General features: G+C 41.4%; 1 long non-coding RNA gene across 1 annotated transcript in view; it reads right to left on the minus strand.

Moving 5' to 3' along the window:
• Positions 1 to 303: 303 nt before the first annotated feature.
• Positions 304 to 12,224, minus strand: part of LOC149122948 (uncharacterized) — a 29,486-nt gene continuing 17,565 nt past the window's right edge. Inside the window, exon 3 of the long non-coding RNA XR_016217295.1 lies at positions 304 to 4,232. This is a non-coding gene — a long non-coding RNA (uncharacterized LOC149122948). The remainder of the gene's footprint in view (positions 4,233 to 12,224) is intronic.

Here is a 12,224-nt window from a genome sequence, read left to right on the forward strand (position 1 = left end):
GAAGTAGAACTTATGAAAGTAAAAAGAATATATAAAAACAGGCAAAAATAGGTAAAATGTAAAAGAAAGTTACTTGAACACAGAGTGCTAGTAAGAAACTCAACTCCATGTGTCCATGGAGGATACTGTCCAACTGGCCCATGAACTACAACCCTTCAAAATGACACTCAAACAGATCCCAACTACTGCCACATCATCAGCAGTACAGTAAAGAAATATTCACTCTGCATAGCCCCTAAAGATCAATGCTTTTCCAGAGTGAATTCTTGCAGAGAACGGATTCACAATGTGCTGCATCTCAAATGGCAGTCTAAAGACACTGATATTTATCCCCCCAGAAGGTGCATTATCTCAGCTTCCAGATGTCAACCTTGGAGGGAAAAGTCCTGAGCTGAACATTCTCATTTGCATACTGGCACACAATTATCAACATGGCTTATAAATCAGCCAATAGAAGGTGACTATCAGCCAGTCACTTGGCTCTGTTATAGCTTGTGTTATAGGAAAAAACCCAAAATGGAATAAATGTTGTCTTAAAATTGTCACATTAACTATAACTAAAATATCAATCTACTTAGATTCACAGGAATCATAACATAGCAAAATAAACATCACAAGAGTATGTGAGGCGGTGGCTATGGTAATTAGCTTGATTTAATTATTACACATGGTGCATATATAGATACATCATATTACATTACACAAATACATAAAATTATTATTTGTTAATTATACATTTTAAAATACATAAACTAAATTGAGTAAATAAACAAATGAAAAACAAAGGCTCTCCTAAGAGCATTAAGAAAGTGAGAAAAAGAAAGATCATGGGAATATTCTGTTGTTTTCTTCCAGTATGTTATTTGCTTTAGCCTTCACATAATCCATCTTAAATTAAATTTTGTTTATAGTGTGGGAAAAGGGTTAAGGTATATTTATTTTTTATGTAGACATCAAATTTCTCCATTTATTAGAAAGACCACTTGTGTTTCTGTGAATAGCAGCAGCCCCTTTACTGTAAATCATATGTGTGTCTATTTCTGGATCCTCTGTTCTATTCCACTGCTCCACTGAACTACTGTAGTTTTACAAGGATTCTTGAAATATCTAGGATTTTCTATTTAAATGTTCTGTTTCCTCTAGGTCATCCCTCCTACTAATTTTGGGTTTGGTTTGCTATTGTTTTTTGAGCTCCTTGAGATGCATTGATAGCTTATTTATTTGGCGCCTTACCAATTTCTTGATGTAGGCACCAATTGCTATAAATGTTTCCTCTTAAAAATGCTTTTGCTATATCCCACAGTGTTTTTACAGTTTCAGCACACAAGGCTCCCAAGTTCATGAGCACCCAGTCCCCTGTCAATTCTCCCAGCCAGACTCAGGCATCTTCTCTCAGCTGGTTGCTGGGAGCACGGACACAAGCTGGCATTACTGTTATGTATGTCAACAATGGCACCTGCCCTTTCTAAGCTAGTTACCAGGAGCCAGAGCCAGGTGGTCAGGGAGAGAGCAATGTGCCCACCCTTTTATTCTCTCTAAACTGGCAGGTACACTGTCCTCCACAGGACTCCATGCCAGACTCATGCCAGGGTCTTACAGCTTTATTGCTAGTGGCTTGAGTTGCTGCTGTCTGGTCTCACTTCACTCTCCAAAGCTGGTGCTGAGGCTCTTGGATGCTGGGGTCCTGAGTTGTGCACGTCCACATCCTCCACATAGATCCAGTGTCCCTCTAATTTGTGTGGAGTTTCATCTGCCATTTTCTCCCTAATCTTCCCTCAGATTGCACTCTATCTGCACTTTTTTTTTTTTTTTTTTTTTTTTTTTTTTTTTTTTTTTTTTGCCATTTTCCCCTATACTAAAGAAGTAAGCTCCCTCCCTAATCTGCCACCTTGGGAATCAAAATTTTTTTTGGTGGATCAGTAATGGTGATAGCGAACAGAGTCACTCCCATGTCTAGATCTTGATTTCCGAGTCCTGGCTATCAGAAAAATGGTGCCATATGCAGAATTCTGATTCAGGATATACACCATATCCTGGAGAATCTTATCCAAATCATGCAAAGTAATGCCACCTCACTGATACTGTAACTGAGTCTGCCAAAGACCACCTCACTGTTCTGCAAGCAAGCTGCTTTGGGATGCCACGGAACATGGTAAGTACAATGAATTCCATGTGCAGGTGTCAAGTGTCACACTTCTTTTCCTGTGAAGTGAATTCCTTGATCAGAAGTAATGCTGTTTAGAGCATCATGTTGGTGAATAGAATATTCTGTAAATGCATGGCTGGTAGTTCTGACTGAAAGATTTTATGTGGGAAAGGCAAATTAATATCCATAGTAAATGTCTATTACACTAAGGACAAAACACAAATCAATGCTTCAATGATCAAAGTAATTCAGTGTAATCAACTCGTTGGCTAGATCATCCTAGGGAATGGTGCCATATTGGAAATCAGTGTTGGTCTCCAGATGTTGGCAGATTGGGTACTCAGCAGCGTCTGTGGTCAATTCGGTCTTGGTGAGTAGAAGTCCACATTGCTGAGCCTATGCAGAACTTCCATCCTGCTACCACATCCACTTTGGTCATGAGCCCACTGGCAGATGCAGGCAAGACTGGAGAAAGAGACTGATGGGTTTTATTTTGTCTATTTATTTCATCAGGAGCCAGGAGCTTCTTCCAGATCTCCCAAGTGGGTGCAAGGGCCCAAGGACTTGGGCCATCTTCTACTGCTTTCCCAGGCCATAGCAGGGAGCTGGATTGGAAGTGGAGCAGCCAGGGGTTGAACCGGCACCCATATGGGATGTCAGCGCCAAGGGTGGTGGTTTTACCCACTACGCCACAGGGCCAGAACTTTTTTTTTTTTTAAGATTTATTTATTTATTTGAAAGGCAGAGTATAATTGCTTCTTTTCTGACCTATTCAACCACCATCTACTCTCTCCAATTTTACCTTTGTAATTCATTTTATGCCATAAGCTCAATGCCTCTTCAAATATGCTATTCAGCTGCTAATTCAGTAGTTCTCAAACATTTAATTTAGAAAATTTTATATTTCCTTTTTTAAAAGATTTTCATTTATTTATTTGACAGGTAGAGTTACAGACAGTGAGAGAGAGAGACAGAGAGAAAGGTCTTCCTTTGCCGTTGGTTCACTCCCCAAATGGCTGCAACGGCCGGAGCTACACTGATTGGAAGCCAGGAGCCAGGTGCCTCCTCCTGGTTTCCTATGTGGGTGCAGGGGCCCAAGCACTTGGGCCATCCTCCACTGCCTTCCCAGTCCACAGCAGAGAACTGAACTGGAAGAGGAGCAACCCAGACTAGAACCCGGCATCCACATGGGATTAACCTAGTGCGCCATGCCGCCAGCCTGAAAACTTTATATTTCTTTACTGAGGATGCCAAAAGCTTTTATTTTTGTGAATTTTATCTTTTGATATTCACTACATTACAAATTAATACAGAATATTTAAAATATATGTATAATCTGGCCTGTCTGAAAAGTACATGAGAGCATTTCAGGCATGGAAAGCCAAGACACTGTGGCAAAAAATGTCCTACATGAAGGAACTCAGTGGGTGAGATCCCAGTGGACAGAAGGGGTCATTAAAGAAGGAGATACTTTTCTCTGAAGAGAGGAGAGAATTTCCACTCTGCTTATGACCTTGTCTAAATACTAATGGAGTTTGTGGACTCAAAAGGATTCCATAGCCTAGGTAGCTCATGTCAAGAGCCTCAGGTGACCACTGACGTCATACATAAGAGTGTTAATTGTTAAATTAACAAGAGTCACTGTGCATTAACTTCCCATACAGGACTTTTGTCCTCAAAGAGTTGTATTATAATTATGTCTAAGTGCTCGCAAAATATGTATCACTCCTGGGTGCTTCTTTTTTTTTTTTTTTTTTTTTGACAGGCAGAGTGGACAGTGAGAGAGAGAGAGAGACAGAGAGAAAGGTCTTCCTTTGCTGTTGGTTCACCCTCCAATGGCTGCTGTGGCTGGCGTGCTGCGGCCGACGCATCGCGTTGAACTGAAGCCAGGAGCCAGGTGCTTTTCCTGGTCTCTCATGCGGGTGCAGGGCCTGGCCATCCTCCACTGCACTCCCTGGCCACAGGCCACAGCAGAGAGCTGGCCTGGAAGAGGGGCAACCGGGACAGAATCCGGCGCCCATACCAGGACTAGCCATGGCGCCATGGCGCCGGCTTCCTGGGTGCTTCTTTAAAGTTAATTAAGTTTCTAAAAAAAAAAAAAAAAAGAAGAAGTGAGATTAACTTCAAGATGCAATGACTTTGAACAATGCTTGTCTCAGCTGTTAAGGAACAGATCCTGCCCCCCTCCACGCAAATTGTTGAACTCTTTACTTAGTATACAGTCGATTTTTTTGTGTATAAAGTTAATCAAAAAATGGCCAGCGCCGCGGCTCAATAGGCTAATCCTCCACCTGTGGCGCCAGTACACCAGGTTCTAGTCCCGGTCGGGGCGCCGGATTCTGTCTCGGTTGCCCCTCTTCCAGGCCAGCTCTCTGCTGTGGCCTGTGGCCAGGGAGTGCAGTGGAGGATGGCCCAAGTGCTTGGGCCCTGCATCCCATGGGAGACCAGGAGAAGTACCTGGCTCCTGCCTTCGGATCAGCGCGGTGCGCTGGCTGCAGCACGCCAGCCACAGCGACGCCAGCTGCGGCGGCCATTGGAGGGTGAACCAACGGCAAAAGGAAGACCTTTCTCTCTCTTTCTCTCTCTCTCTTACTGCCCACTCTGCCTGTCAAAAAAGTTAATCAAAAAATGGATCTTAGTGGAGAACTGGACTGGGAATGGGAGAGGGAGGAGGGGGAAGGTGTGAGAGTGTGCATAGGAGGGTGGGTATGGTGGGAAGGCTCACTATATTCCTAAAGTTGTACTTATGAAATACATGAAGTCTGTATTCCTTAAATAAAAGGTTTCTTTGGGGGGGGGATAAATAAAAATGTATAAAATCTTTTACAAATAATGATAATAGACCTATTAAAGGTTAAAATAAAGACACTTTTTAGAGATTTCCGGCAAGATGGCGGAATAGGAAGGGAGCACACTGATAGTCTGGGGAGAGATAGTTTAATAAAAGTGGAGATACTGCAGGTTCAAGGAAGAGTAGGGGAGGAAACAGCAGAAGAAACTCTTCCGGAACGCGTGACTCACAGCGGACCTGCGTGGAGAGCGTGGGAACCCACAGTTCGGGACATCAGCGGCAGACTCAACACACCAGTGCTGGAACGCGAGGTGAGCCGAACCTCAATAACCCGAGATACCGGCAGGCAAGCGGAGAGAGGAGACTAGAGGGAACGACCCCCGGGGGGGGAAGTTCACAAGGCTAACTGGAAGAGAGAGAGAGAGAGAAAAAAAAAAAAAAAAGGGTGACTAGTACGGACACGGGTTTCTCTCTCTCCGCTCACCTCTCAAGGGCGAGCAAGACAAAGAGCAGGCGCCATCTTGGACATACGTCATAAGCAGAGCGACCTCAGGTCTGCACCGGCCCTGAGCCTAGCAGAAAAACCTGACTCTGGGCGGGGCGAATTAACAGGAGATTAGGACCTAGTAAATTTGTGGTGCTACTGAACTGAGACTGTGAAAAAAGAGACGGTGGGGGAGAGAACTCACGGAATTCACGTGAGCACTCTCCAGAGACGCTACAATTCCGTAACTTTGGCAACCCAGTGGGAGGCTGAAGGAGAATTTGAGCCCACTCTGAGGGCCGAACAGATTCCCTGTGGGGATCTTGGGAAAGAGCTTTTGATCTCTGGCTCCTGTGAGTATATCATTTGCCTGCTAACTACCTCCAACTTCGTTCAGCTGTGCGGAATTACTTCCCTTTTGAATCAAAAAAAAAAAAAAAAAAAAAAAAGAAAGAGAGAGAGAGAGATTTACCACGCCCAACCTGGGAGTGTCACCTTTGGCACACCAAACAGAGCTCTCAGGCCACACCCATCTCAAGCCCTAAGGCTCCATCAAAAACATATAGTCCACTTAATCTAGAGTCATAGTATAACAAGAAAAAGCACCACAGTGAAGAAACCAAATATCTCCAATATGCCAAATAACAAACGCAAAAACCGAGGTAATAAAAACAAGGAAGTCACCATGACGCCCTCAAATGAAAAAGACACCCCAATTCAAGATTATGAAGATGATGACATAGAAGAAATGCAAGAAGCAGATCTCAAAAAATTGATAAGGACATTAAGAAGTTCTCAAAAACAAATTCTTGAACTACACAAATCCTTACTGGACAAGATAGAAAATCTCTCTCGTGAAAATGAAATATTAAGGAGGAATCAAAATGAAACGAAACAACTAGTACAACAGGAAACTGTGATAGTGACTGAAGTGAAGAATTCAATAGATCAAATGAAAAACACAATAGAGAGCCTTACAAACAGAATGGGTGAAGCAGAAGAGAGAATATCGGACTTAGAAGACAGAGAACAGGAAAGGATACAGTCAGACCAAAGAAAAGAAGAGGAAATTAGAAATCTGAAACATATTGTCGGGAATCTTCAGGATACTATTAAAAAACCCAACATTCGGGTTCTAGGAGTTCCTGAAGGCATGGAGAGGGAGAAAGGATTAGAAGGCCTTTTTAGTGAGATATTAGCAGAAAATTTCCCAGGTTTGGAGAAGGACAGAGAAATCCTAGTACAGGAAGCCCACAGAACCCCTAATAAACACGACCAAAAGAGATCCTCACCACGACACGTTGTAATTAAACTCTCCACAGTGAAACATAAAGAAAAGATCCTAAAATGTGCAAGAGAGAAACGTCAAATTACTCTCAGAGGATCTCCAATCAGACTCACAGCTGACTTCTCATCAGAAACTCTAAAAGCTAGGAGGGAATGGCGAGATATAGCCCAGGTACTAAGAGAGAACAACTGCCAGCCCAGAATATTATATCCTGCAAAGCTATCATTTGTGAATGAAGGTGAAATAAAGACTTTTCATTGCAAACAGAAATTGAAAGAATTTGTTGCCACTCGTCCAGCCCTGCAAAAGATGCTTAAAGATGTGTTACACACAGAAACACAGAAACACGGTCATCAATATGAAAGAAGGTAAAGGAAGGAAACCTCACAGCAAAAGATCACAGGGAATTCAAAGCATATATTAGAACTTATCTTTGGCAAATGGCAGGGCAAAGTTACCACTTATCATTAGTCACTTTGAACGTGAATGGCCTGAACTGTCCAGTTAAAAGACACCGATTGGCTGATTGGGTTAAGGAACAAAACCCATCTATTTGCTGCTTACAAGAAACACATCTTTCCAACAAAGATCCATACAGACTGAAAGTGAAAGGCTGGAAAAAGATATACCATGCCAACAGAAATGAAAAAAGAGCGGGCGTAGCGATCTTAATATCGGACAACATAAACTTTACCACAAAAACTGTTAAGAGAGACAAAGAGGGACACTATATCATGATTAAGGGATCAATTCAACAGGAAGATATAACAATTATCAATGTATATGCACCTAACTACAGGGCACCAGTTTATCTAAAAGATTTATTAACGGACTTAAAGGGAGACTTAGACCCCAATACAGTAGTACTGGGGGACTTCAATACTCCACTCTCAGAAATAGACAGATCATCCTGTCAGAAGATCAACAAGGATACAGTAGATTTAAACGACACTATAGCCCAAATGGATCTCACCGATGTATACAGAACTTTCAATCCTACAGCTAAAGATTTTACATTCTTCTCAGCAGTGCATGGAACCTTCTCTAGGATTGACCACATACTAGGCCATAAAGCAAGCCTCAGCAAATTCAAAAGAATTAGAATCATACCATGCAGCTTCTCAGACCATAAAGGAATGAAGTTGGAATTTAGCAACTCAGGAATCCCTAGAGCATACGCAAACACATGGAGACTGAACAACATGCTCCTGAATGAACAATGGGTCATAGAAGAAATCAAAAGAGAAATCAAAAACTTTCTGGAAGTAAATGAGGATAACAGCACAACATACCAAAACTTATGGGATGCAGCAAAAGCAGTGTTAAGAGGAAAGTTTATATCAATAGGTGCCTACATCAAGAAATTGGAAAGACACCAAATAGATGAGCTTTCACTTCACCTCAAGGATCTAGAAAACCTACAGCAAACCAGACCCAAATCTAGTAGGAGAAGAGAAATAATTAAAATCAGAGAAGAAATCAACAGGATTGAATCAAGAAAAACATTACAAAAAATCAGCCAAACGAAGAGCTGGTTTTTTGAAAAAATAAACAAAATTGACACCCCATTGGCCCAACTAACTAAAAAAAGAAGAGAAAAGACCCAAATCAATAAAATCAGAGATGAAAAAGGAAATGTAACAACAGACACCACAGAAATAAAAAGAATCATCAGAAATTACTACAAGGACTTGTATGCCAGCAAACAGGGAAACCTATCAGAAATGGATAGATTCCTGGACACATGCAACCTGCCTAAATTGAACCAGGAAGACATCGAAAACCTAAACAGACCCATAACTGAGACAGAAATTGAAACAGTAATAAAGGCCCTCCCAACAAAGAAAAGCCCAGGACCAGATGGATTCACTGCTGAATTCTACCAGACATTTAAAGAAGAACTAACTCCAATTCTTCTCAAACTATTCAGAACAATCGAAGAAGAGGGAGTCCTCCCAAATTCTTTCTATGAAGCCACCATCACCTTAATTCCTAAGCCGGAAAAAGATGCAGCACTGAAAGAGAATTACAGACCAATATCCCTGATGAACATAGATGCAAAAATCCTCAATAAAATTCTCGCCAATAGAATGCAACAACACATCAGAAAGATCATCCACCCAGACCAAGTGGGATTTATCCCTGGTATGCAGGGATGGTTTAATGTGCGCAAGACAATCAATGTGATACACCACATTAACAGACTGCAGAAGAAAAACCATATGATTATCTCAATAGATGCTGAGAAAGCATTTGATAAAATACAACACCCTTTCATGATGAAAACTCTAAGCAAACTGGGTTTGGAAGGAACATTCCTCAATACAATCAAAGCAATCTATGAAAAACCCACAGCCAACATCCTATTGAATGGGGAAAAGTTGGAAGCATTTCCACTGAGATCTGGAACCAGACAGGGATGCCCACTCTCACCACTGCTATTCAATATAGTTCTGGAGGTTCTAGCCAGAGCTATTAGGCAAGAAAAAGAAATTAAAGGGATACAAATTGGGAAGGAAGAACTCAAACTATCCCTCTTTGCAGATGACATGATTCTGTATTTAGGGGACCCAAAGAACTCTACTAAGAGACTATTGGAACTCATAGAAGAGTTTGGCAAAGTAGCAGGGTATAAAATCAATGCACAAAAATCAACAGCCTTTGTATACACAGACAATGCCATGGCTGAGGAAGAACTTCTAAGATCAATCCCATTCACAATAGCTACAAAAACAATCAAATACCTTGGAATAAACTTAACCAAGGACGTTAAAGATCTCTACGATGAAAATTACAAAACCTTAAAGAAAGAAATAGAAGAGGATACCAAGAAATGGAAAAATCTTCCATGCTCATGGATTGGAAGAATCAATATCATCAAAATGTTCATTCTCCCAAAAGCAATTTACAGATTCAATGCAATACCAATCAAGATACCGAAGACCTTCTTCTCAGATCTGGAAAAAATGGTGCTGAAATTTATATGGAGGCACAAGAGACCTCGAATAGCTAAAGCAATCTTGTACAACAAAAACAAAGCCGGAGGCATCACAATACCAGATTTCAGGACATACTACAGGGCAGTTGTAATTAAAACAGCATGGTACTGGTACAGAAACAGATGGATAGACCAATGGAACAGAACAGAAACACCAGAAATCAACCCAAACATCTACAGCCAACTTATATTTGATCAAGGATCTAAAACTAATTCCTGGAGCAAGGACAGTCTATTCAATAAATGGTGCTGGGAAAATTGGATTTCCACGTGCAGAATCATGAAGCAAGACCCCTACCTTACACCTTACACAAAAATCCACTCAACATGGATTAAAGACCTAAATCTACGACCTGACACCATCAAGTTACTAGAGAACATTGGAGAAACCCTTCAAGATATTGGCACAGGCAAAGAATTTCTGGAAAAGACCCGGGAGGCACAGGCAGTCAAAGCCAAAATCAACTATTGGGATTGCATCAAATTGAGAAGTTTCTGTACTGCAAAAGAAACAGTCAGGAGAGTGAAAAGACAACCGACAGAATGGGAAAAAGTATTTGCAAACTATGCAACAGACAAAGGGTTGATAACCAGAATCTACAAAGAGATCAAGAAACTCCACAAAAACAAAACCAACAACCCACTTAAGAGATGGGCCAAGGACCTCAATAGACATTTTTCAAAAGAGGAAATCCAAATGGCCAACAGGCACATGAAAAAATGTTCAAGGTCATTGGCAATCAGGGAAATGCAAATCAAAACCACAATGAGGTTTCACCTCACCCCGGTTAGAATGGCTCACATGCAGAAATCTAGCAACAACAGATGCTGGCGAGGATGTGGGGAAAAAGGGACACTAACACACTGTTGGTGGGAATGCAAACTGGTCAAGCCACTATGGAAGTCAGTCTGGAGATTCCTCAGAAACCTGAAGATAACCCTACCGTTCGACCCAGCCATCCCACTCCTTGGAATTTACCCAAAGGAATTTAAATTGGCAAACAAAAAAGAGGTCTGCACCCTAATGTTTATTGCAGCTCAATTCACAATAGCTAAGACCTGGAACCAACCTAAATGCCCATCAACGATAGACTGGATAAAGAAATTATGGGATATGTACTCTTTAGAATACTATACCGCAGTAAGAAACAACGAAATCCAGTCATTTGCAACAAAATGGAGGAATCTGGAACACATCATGCTGAGTGAAATAAGCCAGTCCCAAAGGGACAAATACCATATGTTCTCCCTGATCGGTGACGACTGACTGAACACCAAGAGGGAAACCTGTTGGAGTGAGGTGGACACTATGGGAAATGGTGGCTTGATCAGCATAGCCCTGACTGTTAATGAACAACTAAATACATTATCCCTCTTAGTAGTTTTTTTATCTGTTCTACTTAATATGACTGGTTTAGATCTGTAATTGATGCACAGTTATTCTTAAGTGTTGAAAATTAACTGAAATGTGATCCCTGTTGAACATGGTGGTGGGAATGGGAGAGGGAAGAGATGTATAATTTGGGACATGCTCAGGCTGACTTGCCCCAAGTGGTGGAGTTGGAAGCATACCAGGGGATTCCAATTCAATCCCATCGAGGTGGCATGTACCAATGCCATCTCACTGTTCCAGGTGATCAGTTTCAGTTCACAGTTGGTCATGGTGAAGGGACTGGGAGTCAAAGGGAGCACATAGACAAGTCTAGTACCTGCTAACGCTAACTGATGGAGTAAATAAAGGGGAGAGTGATCCAACATGGGAAGTGAGATACTCAGCAGACTCATAGAATGGCAGATGTCCTAAATAGCACTCTGGCCTCAGAATCAGCCCTAAAGGCATTCGGAGCTGGCTGAAAAGCTCATGAGAGTATTTCAGGCATGGAAAGCCAAGACACTCTGGCAAAAGATCTCTGCGAGTGAGATCCCAGTGGAAAGAACAGGTCATCAAAGAAGGAGGTACCTTTCTCTGAAGGGAGGAGAGAACCTCCACTTTGACTATGACCTTGTCTAAACAAGATAAGAGTCGGAGAACTCAGAGGGCTTCCATAGCCTTGGAAACTCATGACTGGAGCATAGGGAGATTACTGATGCCATAGACAGGAGTGTCAATTGGTAAAGTCAACAACAGGAGTCACTGTGCACTTACTCCTCATGTAGGATCTCTATCCTTAATGTGCTGTACATTGAGATTTAATGCTATAACGAGTACTCAAACAATATATTTCACTTTGTGTTTCTATGGGGGTGCAAACTGTTGAAATCCTTACTTAATGCATACTAAACTGATCCTCTGTAAAAAAAAAAAAAAAAAAAAAAAAGAAGAAATTATCAATTCCCAACTTGACTCTCACTGGGATTAAACATGACAATAGGTCTGATTTCATCTGATTTCATCAGATTTCATCTGATTTCATCATTTAAAAAAAATCATCTATTATTTTTCACTTTATGTTTCTGTGTGGGAGCAAACTGTTGAAATCCATACTTAATGTATACTAAGCTGATCTTCTGTATATT

Source organism: Oryctolagus cuniculus, chromosome 12, assembly GCF_051225735.1.
Source record: "Oryctolagus cuniculus isolate XC-2025 breed Fujian yellow rabbit chromosome 12, ASM5122573v1, whole genome shotgun sequence".
Lineage (NCBI taxonomy): Eukaryota > Metazoa > Chordata > Mammalia > Lagomorpha > Leporidae > Oryctolagus > Oryctolagus cuniculus.